We start from the raw sequence: 10,968 nt of genomic DNA on the forward strand, positions 1-10,968 counted from the left end.
ATATACAATGATATATAATATATATAATATAAATAATATATTATATATACATAAATACTATTACTTAAATTGAAATATGGCCAGGAGAAAAGAGACATTCTTTTGTTTTTCCATATCTTCATTCTTTTAAGGAGAAGCTCACCTAAAACCAGCACTTACAGTCTTAAGGCTTCTGTGTGATCTACTTAATGATCTTCAGATTTACCTATGTTTGAAAATTCTAATTTTGACTAGTTTTGCCCTGTTTTCCTAGCTCTAGTAGACCATGTACACTGTATCATAATTGTTTATTCATCTCTCCCCCACTAGACCAAGCTCCCTAGGACAGGGAATACATTTCATTTGCCTTTGCTTTTCCTGCACTGAGTTACCTGGTAAGACATCTTGTGTTCAATTAAAAAGGGATGAATATGTAGGTAATTGAATGAGGTGTTCAAATTGTAGCTGGATAATGACTTCCACAGACAGGGTGATCATGGCTGAGAAAATCAACCTGACCCCACTTATGTGGGGCAAAAGGATCCCTCCCCATCTGGCAGAGAATACACCTGTCTGCACCAGTGTAAAAAAGCCAAGAGGCTGTCGAAAACAGCCAATGAGAGGCAAGAGAGTATCGTGGTTAATAGCTTGGATTCCATAGGCTGACTGCCTGGCTCAACTCTCAGCTTTTCCACTTACCTAGTTACAGAACTGTTATCATTTTTTGAACTGTAAGACACAAAAATGCGAAGCCATGAATGCAAAGTCTTAAAAATTGAAGAAGAAAATAAAATATAACCAAATAGTATTTGGTGACAATTAGACAAAACATGGTTGGCTTAGAGCAAACACGGTGATGTCTATAGGTAATGGACAAGTTGGGGTATATTACAGGTCTGAGGTCACTGGCACATTAAAAAGCCCCGTGTCCACTATACTTAAAGTTGACCCACACAACGTAACAATTATCAACTGTTTCATTTTGCTTGCTCTTTATAACTGTTAACCTCATTTCCCCAAATAGGAGCATAAACTTTACAGATTACAAAGATCATATCTTTTACTTTTTCTGTCTCCTCCAAGAGTTCTGGCTCAGGTGAGCCCTTCAAGCCAGAAACAGGACAAAACAAAGACAAAGACATGAAAGGGCACACTGTGGCAAAATTTACTGCTTTTATAGGAAGCCAACGTGATCCCCCCCCCCCCCCTTACAGATACGTCCCTAGCAAGACTTGCTCCTGAAATTAAGCCCAAATCCTTCAGGTAGTTTTGCTCTGTATTGAAGGGCAAGGGCAATAAAGGGGAACCTTACGTGATATACGGGATACTAGGATTTTTCTGCCCTGTCCTAGTTTGAAGATGAGACCAAAATCCTGTTGGGCGGTTTGAGACAAATGTAATCACCTGGCCCATGGGGAAAACACAAGGCCAATAACATAGGCCCATCTATCCCAGAGGAATGTCTGTGCATTAAAGGAGATGGACGCTATGCCTGCTGCGTATCTCCACCGGGCACTCCTGCAAGCATTGAACTCAGGACACTTCAGACTGAACCTGCCACCTGTCCCCCTATGATTGCTTCCTTTAGTCCTTACAGTGGAGGAGGTGGAGCATCAGCTCTGGAGTCAGACACCATGGGTCTGCATCCTGGCTCCACCAGTTCCCAGTGGGGTGAGCCTGGAAGTGTTATTTACCTTCTCTGTGCTTCGGTGTTCACTCCTGTCAATAACAGTAGTCATATTTCATAGGTTGTTGAGAATTAAATGAATTCTTGTAGAGTGATTAACAACGGTGCCCGGCACACAGCAAGTACAGTATGAAGTCGCACCAGATGGCTACAGGACATTAGCAAGTATTCTTGCCTCTCATCTTCCTTCCCTGCCCCCTTACTGCCTCTCTCATAACTTACCCTTTATTACCTCTTATCTAGACCAACGGGCACAACCCCAGGTCTAAGAGGCCCAAAGGGACTCAAGAAGGCTCAAATGATAACAGTCTCAAGAGCTAGGGTCAGCACCAAAAGTCTAATTCAAACAGTGCTAGGCTGTTCACACTAGACTTCTGTATTCTGAGCTTTTAGTTACATTTATTTCACACTTAGGGCAGTTACAGATACTCTTAGGATCATCAGAAGCTTGGATGGGTAGTTTTATATATGGCTTTGATTGAAAGAAACAAAATTAAGTGCATGTAAATGCAATTTGGTTACAAAATCTCAAAAACATAGAACCTGTAGGGATGTGGGGTCAGAGTCAGGAATTCCTACCTTAATCCCCACTCTCCTCCTCCAATCCACATAGGCTTCCAGGTTAATCTCCTGGAAGCACAGACATTTCTAAGCCTGCCTTGGCCCAGCTCAGAAAATGCTAATGACTTCCCCTGGCTTCAGTAGGAGAAATGCCAAACTTCCTGGTCCAGGGCTCTGTATAAATCTCTTCATGCCTGAAGGGCACTAGCTCAAGTGTTCCCTGTTGCTCCTAACCGCCTTCTCCCATCTGGCCTGCTTCCTTAGGTTCTCCCATCTGGAATGACTATCTCCCACTTCAGCCCCTTGAGTCTAGACAACTTTTAAAACTCACTGTACAAGTTAAAGAACATTCCTTGATCTCCCAAGAAGAAGACAACTTCTTACTCCTCAAAATTCCCTCAAACACTTGCTTTTCCTTAAAAATGTTACATGTTATTAGCAGGGTGGTTTTGGCTCCTCTTCTACAGCGTCAGCCACCAGGGAGCAGGAACAGCTTCAAAAAAATCTGTCTCTGCACAGAGCAGTACACGAAAAGACCAAAATTTGCTGACTTTGTGAATGCTGAATTTCCAGGAAGAGATAGGGGCAAAAGATCACAAAAACTGTAATAGGTAATGATTGATATTTTGTACATTCAAATTTTAAATAAACTTGTTAACGTCAAGCTTTGGCATTCTTTGTAGCTTGTATCAAAAGCAAGTGGTTAGAATGTTCTCCACCCTAGGGCTCAATGCGAATTTAGAATGTTAATAGAGATGCTGGGGAGAGGCTATTACTCTTGAAATCTTGTATCTCTATCCACCAACACTTAGTACAAAGAATTCAAGTCAAATCCTCGGAAAAGGGCAAAGTTAAAAAAAAAAAATCTCTGGGCGAGACGGAGGATGCAACTCTGGGCATGGTGAATGACTCAAGAAATACGCGCAAAAGAAGAAAAGAAATGGAGAAACGAAAGAAACAAAACCAAAACGCAGAAACATAACCAAGTTCCCATAAAATGAAGGCATTGGGTCAAATGCAATGATAAAGTCTGTTCCACTCCACAGCTGACTCAGCTCACTGAAGGGTCCTTGGAGAAGGCTATGCGGTCCGGAAAGAATCCAGGGGAGTGGTCCCTCTGTGCAGACCCCTGCCCCAGGACTGCAGCCTGTCGCTTTCGCACTTCCTCTAGCCCCACGTCCCAGCTTTTCTGCCTTCCCCTCTCCTCCGGGCCATCCCCGTCCCCCCGCCCCTCTGCCCCCCTGCCCCCCTGGCCCCCTGTCCCCATCCCCGGGTGGGCTGCAGGTTTCCGTCCGCCCATCCGCCCCGCGCGGGCCGCGCTCACCGGATAAGCCCGGGTCCGCCTCGGTCGCGGGTGGGCCGCCGCCGCTGCTGCTGCCGCTCGCCTCAGTGCTGCGCGCCGCCCCGCGCCCCCGCCGCGGCCTTTCTCTCCTCCGCTGCCGCGCGGCCCCGCACCACGTGCCTACGCGCCCGCGCAGAGCCGCGCGCCCCGCACGCCCCGGACGCTGAGCACGTGTGCAGTTTAGCCTCCCTCCGCGTTACCTGGGGGTGTGGGCGAGGCGCCGGGACTGCGAGCTTCCGAGCTTGCGCCTCCCGAGCCGCGGCGCGTGTTTACGCGCGCCCAGATTCCGCGGGGCAAACTCTCCCTTCCCCTTCTGCTGCGCGGGTCGTACCGCTTGCGGATGCCTCCTGGGCTCCTGTTCGCTTTAACTTCTGTCCAGGGCTCGGCAGCAACAGGTACTTCGTGGTTGTGGGCTTTGAAATTTGGGCTGCCGGTTCCGAAGCGTGCTGAGAACCCTGCCTGCCAGTCGGGGATCCCGTCTGTGCTTTTCGGGCTGGTGCTGCTGCCCCAACCCCACATGCCCTCATGTTCAAAGGTGATGAACGGATATTAAAATTGGATTCGTTTCTAAAGTGGTAGCTTTCCTGCGTATTCTGGAGAACAACTGAAAGAGTTTTGAACGGGATAATTATTTTTAAACAAAATATCTCTACTTGTAGGAATGTCAAGAGTTTACTTTCTAGTGTCACATGCTGTGCCAATACATCAGAAACATAGACAAGTCCTCAGGTTTCTCTTGTTAATGTGAATTATCCTCAATTTTGCATAAAAGACAATGGCCTATGCTTAATTCATTTAGGGAAAATAAATTTCCCTTAGGGCTTTCTAGTTTGCATTTTAAATGCTTTTAAACCCATTGTAGAAGTACTTTCATTGCATGTGGCTCCAGAAATTAATTCATTAATCAATTCATAAAACAATCCTTTGTCGTGAGTACTATTTTTTAAAGTCATATTTTACAGTTGAGGAACCATCATCCCATTCTATTTTTTTAATTTTATTTATTTTGAGAGGGAGGGAGTGTAAGTGGAGGAGGGGCAGAGAGAGAGGAAGAGAGAGAGAATCCCAAGCAGGCTCCACGCTGTCAGTGCAGAGCCCAATGCGGGGCTGGAACTCACAAATGGTGAGATCATGACCTCAGCTGAAGTCCTGTTTAAGCCTAAGTACCACGCTTAACCAACTGAGCCATCCAGGTGCCTCAGCACCATCCCATTCTAAAGATCAGAAAAAAAAAAAAAAGTATTTTAATGAGTTTGAGTAATTTGCCAAAGGCCACAGTGCCCATGAGTAGTTGAGCTGTGATTTGGTCTCAAGTAGTGCGGGAGATGATACTTTTAACCACTACTCTATGTTTTCCTGCAAAAAAGGAAGGGAAAAGTCCTAGTTATGTCTGTCTAAGAATGTCAACAAGAATATATCCTAATGAGACGTTAGTAAGTTTTTTCAAAGTCATACTTTAATACATGCAAAATTAAGTATTTCAGTACCCAAAAGTTATAGAACATCAGGCTTAATATTGTCAACCAATAAACCAACATGTTAAATGAATAAACTACTGTTTAAATATATGTAGTAGTACAAAGCAATGGCTTATAATAGTGTGTTAGGGTTTGCTAAGAAACAGATGCTAAAACTGGATTTGAGGTGCAGGAAATATACTTGGGGAGGGACCCAGGGAGAAGGCAGGGAGAGCCTTGATGGTCATACAGGGCTGACACCTGTGGTAGAAGCTATGGAAAGAAAGGGGGTGGGGAAGAGTCTCACTGGAATGGTGGAGGGGGAGCATCATAGCCTCCACTACATGCCCTTAAGAAACTCACAGCCTCTCCAATGAATTGTGGGGAAGACATTTACCTTTAAAAATACGTATGCTGGTACAAAGGTATGAAACACTGAGGGAGGGAAAGACTCTGATCTGGGCAGAGGGGTGAGTGTGTGGGCATGATGAGGCAGGAGAGCATTTCTGAAAAGTCTTCCTGGGGGAGGTTGACACTTGAGCAGTCTTAGACAAGGAGGAGGCCTTAGAAGAAGGGAGAGACAGCCAAGGTTCACTGCTGGCCCGAAGTCCTCTAACACTTGTCTGATAAGTGGCAAGGGCTCTGTGGCCTTTCTTTTATTGTTGTACAGTGTTATTTAATCATCATTACTTTTTATGCTTTTCTTTCTTGCCCCCTCATTCCACTGCGAGGTGCTCAAGGCAGGTACCTTGTCCTATTTCTTTGTTTTTCCCACAGCGCAGAGCTCAGTGCTTATCTACCTGCAGGCGAAGAGGGTTGGATTTGGAGATGTTTACTCCCTTCAACTCTGCTTTGTTTAAAAAAATATATATGTTGGGGTTCCTCATCGTATTGTGTTCACTACAATTCAAGTTTGAAACTCAGCGATGTGGAGAAAAGAGCTTGGGGGGGATACAGTACACTGTAATTGATCAGACTGGCCACACGTTCCATCCTTGGTGCTGACAGTGGAGCCTTATCACAGGTTCCTGAGTGGACTTGGAGAAACCTTCCCAGAAAGGTTCCCCTTACCTTCTTATCATGGTGTTGAAATGTTCTAGTACCAATTCCACTGTGTGGGAGGTGTTCCCCTCACTAAGAAGGAATAGTTCTCTGATGCCAGCTGGGTGTCCTACAGTTTAACTCAATTCCGACAGACACTATCTCCCCAGAGATAGCATCAAATTTCACAGGTTAAGGGTTCAGTCATAGAAGTCTGCCCTCCCTGCCCCACCCCCACTTCAGATGTTACATCAGATCCAGGCTATTACCTGTGCTTCTGACCCATTGGCTATAAACCAGAGGTTCCTTTGACCCCCTCCTTGGATTTGGTTAATTTGCTACAACAGCTTATAGAACTCAAAGAAACATTTTACTTACTAGATCACTGGCTTATTATAAAAAGCTATAACTTGGGAACAACCAGGTGGAAAAGATGCATAGGGCATGGGATGGGGAAAGGGTTCATAATTTCCATGTCCTTTCTGAGCACAAGTGTATGCTCTCCCCAAATCTCCATATTTACCAGCTGGAAACCCTCTGCCCGCCCTCCTTTTTGGGGTTTTATGGAGGCTTCATTACATAGGCAGTATTTTTTTTTTAATGTTTATTTTTGAGAGAGAGACAGAGTGTGAGTGGGGGAGGGGCAGAGAGAGAGGGAGACACAGAATCCAAAGCAGGCTCCAGGCTCTGAGCTGTCAGCACAGAGCTTGACATGGGGCTAGAACCCACGAATTGTGAGATCATGACCTGAGCAGATTGGACACTTAACCGACTGAGCCACCCAGGTGCCCCTACATAGGCAGTATTGATCAAATCACTGGCCATTGGTAATTGATTCAATTTTGGAGAAGGTTGGGGATGGAACCAAAAGTTTCAACCTTCTAATCACATGATTGATTCTCTTGGCAACCAGCCCCTATCCTAAGATGCTTTCGAAAAGCTAGTCACCTCATTAACATAACAAAAGACATTCATTGCTCTCATCTCTTCGGAAATGTCAAGAGTTTTAGGAGCTCTGTGCCAGAAATGGAAGACCAAATTTATAGTTTTTATTATAAATGACAATGTTACAGTTGTCCTTACCAGGAAAGAGGAAATGGATTGTAGACAGCCAGAATACTGCTACATTGGGGAACGTTCATGAAGGAAGGAGAATGGAATTTGGGTCTTGAAGCGTTGCTCTCCATCGTGGGCCTGAGAAAGTTCTCTCCATGGTGAGGAAGAACAGTCCTTTGCATTCCATGTAAAGGAATACAACCAAGTTATAGGTATGAGAATCACTCCTGGAAATTCTGGTTGTGTGGGTATGTCGGTGGGGCTGGTAGAAAAGCACAAGTTTATTTTTGCATCAAAGTCCATAGATCTTCAGAGAAGGAAGCAGGCCATGACTAGAAGTTGGACAGATTGCTAGTCCCCATGACAAAGACTCTTCCCTTTTATAGGTTAATTTCTGAGATTAAGTGCCTACTAGTAGAAGGATGTCTCTTGAGGGGAGAAAAGTCCTATGCATAAGCTGCATTTCAGAGAACCCCTTGGGTCACAGGAAGGGACAGTTTTGAGAGTAGTTGTGCTCAGTTGTCTCCTGGCTCAGCCCTTTGGTGAATGCATATTGGTTTCCAGCTCAAAGGAAAAAAATGAACAGAGATGTAACTCCATATTGGCATTCTTAACTTGGACTCTGTGACTCCGGATTTTTAATAGCAATAATCTTTTAATAATACTAATCTTTATTGAGATGCTATTCAATACTATGGAATTCACCTATTTTAAGCATATGGTAGTTCAATATTCTTTATTATGTCACAGAGTTGTGCAATCATTGCTACAATTTTAGAACATTTTCATGACCCCCCCCCCCAATAACCCATATGTGTTAGCAGTCACGCCCCGTTCCCTTCCTCCTCCTGGCCCCCAGCTCTAAACAACCATTAGTCTTTCAATTTTTATAGATTTGCCTGTTCTGGACATTTCATATAAATGGAATTATGCATCATGTAGTCCTTTGTGTCTGGCTTCTTTTCCTTAGTGTAGTATTTTCAAGGTTCATCCATATTGTAGCAGGAATCTGCTTCATCCCTTTTTATACCCACACAATATTCCGTTGTATGGATATACAACATTTTATTCATCCATTGGTTGGTGGACATTTGAGTTCTTTCCAGTTTTTGGCTATTATGAATAATGCTATTATTGTGATTGTGGATTTTAGACCTCCTGGAATATTGTCAGCATCTTTTTTCCAGTGGAGTTAGTTTATAGCATTCTGGCTTCTGTTTGGTTTTTCAGAAGCCCCAAGTCCTTACCAAGATCAGGGCTTTTACACCTGCCTGGGCGGCCCTTCTTTAGTCTGACTGCTACTCATCCTTCAGATCATGGCTCAGCTGTAACCCTCCTGAGAAGCTGACTTGTGCAGACCCTCCTCCTAGCACTGTGTTCTTTCCATTCCTGTCACAACTTATTAGTGTGTTTAGTTCTCCCCATTAGTTGGTAAGCTTTGTGAGGCAGTGGTCTGTCTGTTCTGTTCCTTGGGACACATCTAGAGCCTGCTACATCATAGGCACTCAATAAGTAGTTGAAATACTATGCAATGCAGAATGACTGTTGGTAACAGAGAGAGGTATCCTAGCTCTGTTGCCAGAACATAGCCTTTTGCACTGATGGGAGGAGGGTTACCCCCTTGTTGACTGGTATTGATATAAGAGTAAGGACCCCTGTGGCCGAGAAGGGTGGTATGAACACAGAGAACAAGAACTAGGGAGCATTGAGGACACTGGATCCAGATAAAGAGGACTGTAGTGTCTCTCTGAGAGCATGAAGGGAGGGATTCCTGATGTCTATTAAATCTGGACGATGTTGCCTTGTTGCTGACTTTGAGACCTCTTTCTGAATTGTATGTATGGACCAATGTGCCAATGGGTTACCCACATTGATTTATCATCCCCTAATAGTTGGAAAACACTTTGAAAATGTGGGCCTAGTTTGATGACTAGCAAGGGGGAAAGTATGAGGGGGCCATAGTCTGAAAACAGAAAAGGAAGTTAATACTAATTTTGCTTGGCCAGGTTTCTTTGACAATACTCAGAAAAGTACAGAGTTAAACTTCCTTTGAAGGATGTTCGGCCTGTGTTAGGTATTGCCTGATGAACATGAGGCTGTTGGGACGCATGCAAGTGAGTCTGGTCCACTTGTAACAGTACTCTGTAAGGTTCCCCGGGGATCTAAAGAGTAATAAACACGTCTTCCAAAAGCTTCCCAAAGCTCAATAGCTGCTCATATTATGAATTAGGTAAGGACTCACCACTAGGTGACAGTCTGTCAGCAGAAATTGCTTTCTCATTTAATGACTCTTTCCCCAACTGCAAGTTTCTGGGAATATCAGTAAAAATAAAAATATTAGGTAATTTTTTTCCGATCCCATTTCCCTATCCTCCCTTTCCCAAAAATCTATGGAGCTGACATCTTCAATGGCAAACATTCTTCTTTAATCTCTCTTTCCTTAATATTAAAGTAATGAAAAAATGATGTATGGAGACACAGAAATCAGACACAGAAAATTAAGTTTCCCCTCCCATACTACTTCTTTGGGTTTTGAAGATAAATATGGCTATAAAAAGAGTACACTCAGTGGTCTTGGCTTTTTTTTTTTTTAATGTTTATTTAGTTTTGAGAGAGAGAGACAGAGACAGAGACTGGGAGCAGGGGAGGGGCAGAGAGAGAGAGGGAGACAGAATCTGAAGCAGGCTCCAGGCTTTGAACTGTCAGCACAGAGCTTGACACAGGGCTTGAACCCACAAACTGTGAGATCATGACCTGAGCCAAAGTTGGATGCTTCACTAACTGAGCTACCCAAGTGTCCCTTGGCTTTTTTTTTTTTCTTCAAGTTTATTTATTTAGAGAGAGAGAGAGAGAGGAGAGGAAGAGACATTGTGAGTGGGGGAGAGATAGAGAAAGGAAGACCAAGAATCCCAAGCAGTCAGTGCAAAGCCCAATGTGGGGCTCAGACTCATGAACCATGAGATCATGACTTGAGCCGAAATCCAGAGTCAGATGCTCAACGAACTGCCACCCTAGAGCCCCTTGACTTTTTATAGGGAGAGGATATTTAAAAATCTGGTTCAAGTTTAGTTTATAAGTATTTTCTCCCTCAGGAATATAAATCACTCTATGCTTCCTTTCAGCATTTGAGGTGAAGATGGAGCTCTTAGGAGGAATGTATTTTAGCTCATTTATGAAGAAGTTTCGTTTTATGTCCTCTTTGAGCAAAAGGAAGACTCCCTGGAAAGTGTTCGGTGAGGTAAGTGCAACTTGGAATTTCATTTGCTTCCACCTAAGACTGCTTCAGTTCTGGGTAACAGCTGAACTCGGCACTAATGGTCTGGACTTGGGGAAGTTTAGGCCCCTTCTGTCAGCTGGTGAAGGGGGTGGGAGCTCAGATGGCCTCCTGAGGGGTATTCCGGGAAATTTTGTTGATCCTGCCCCTCCTCATTCCTCTGCTCAAGCCATCGTGCATTGCTGGCCCCAGCTTCCAGTGTTATTTCCATGGCCCCCATTGATGAGGTTCTTCCAGGCCTACTGGAAAGTTCCCATAAGTTATTCTAAAATCTCACTCTATTCCTGTGCTCCATTTTGCAGGCTAGGTATCTTAGTTACGGCTAAATTATCTCAGCTCTGAAAGAAATGCCTCCAATCTATATTTGGCCATACATTTAAAGGTGGGCCAAGTAGGTTAAAAAAATAAGCAAAGCAAAATACAGAACGGTATTCAATTCTGCCATTTGTATTAAAGGAAAACAAGGTGCGTGTAGGGGCGTACCTGTATGTGAAGGTATGTTATCTGGAAGGATAACAGTGATAGTCAAATATTTAACAACTGGGTCGGTTCTGGGAACAGGGATGGCTGC

At 44.1% G+C, this 10,968-nt stretch overlaps 1 protein-coding gene across 3 annotated transcripts in view; it reads right to left on the reverse strand.

Annotated features, from left to right (window-relative positions):
* Positions 1–3,848, reverse strand: part of LOC125916958 (N-acetylneuraminate lyase) — a 38,537-nt gene extending 34,689 nt beyond the window's left edge. For 2 of the 3 annotated variants that reach the window (XM_049623203.1, XM_049623205.1), the window contains exon 1: positions 3,552–3,596. The gene's annotated coding sequence lies outside the window, so the exon portion shown is untranslated. Of the gene's footprint in view, positions 1–3,551; positions 3,597–3,769 lie in introns of those variants that run through there. The other variant, XM_049623204.1, reaches the window with a different exon arrangement.
* Positions 3,849–10,968: the final 7,120 nt, after the last annotated feature.

Source organism: Panthera uncia, unplaced genomic scaffold, assembly GCF_023721935.1.
Source record: "Panthera uncia isolate 11264 unplaced genomic scaffold, Puncia_PCG_1.0 HiC_scaffold_1358, whole genome shotgun sequence".
NCBI lineage: Eukaryota > Metazoa > Chordata > Mammalia > Carnivora > Felidae > Panthera > Panthera uncia.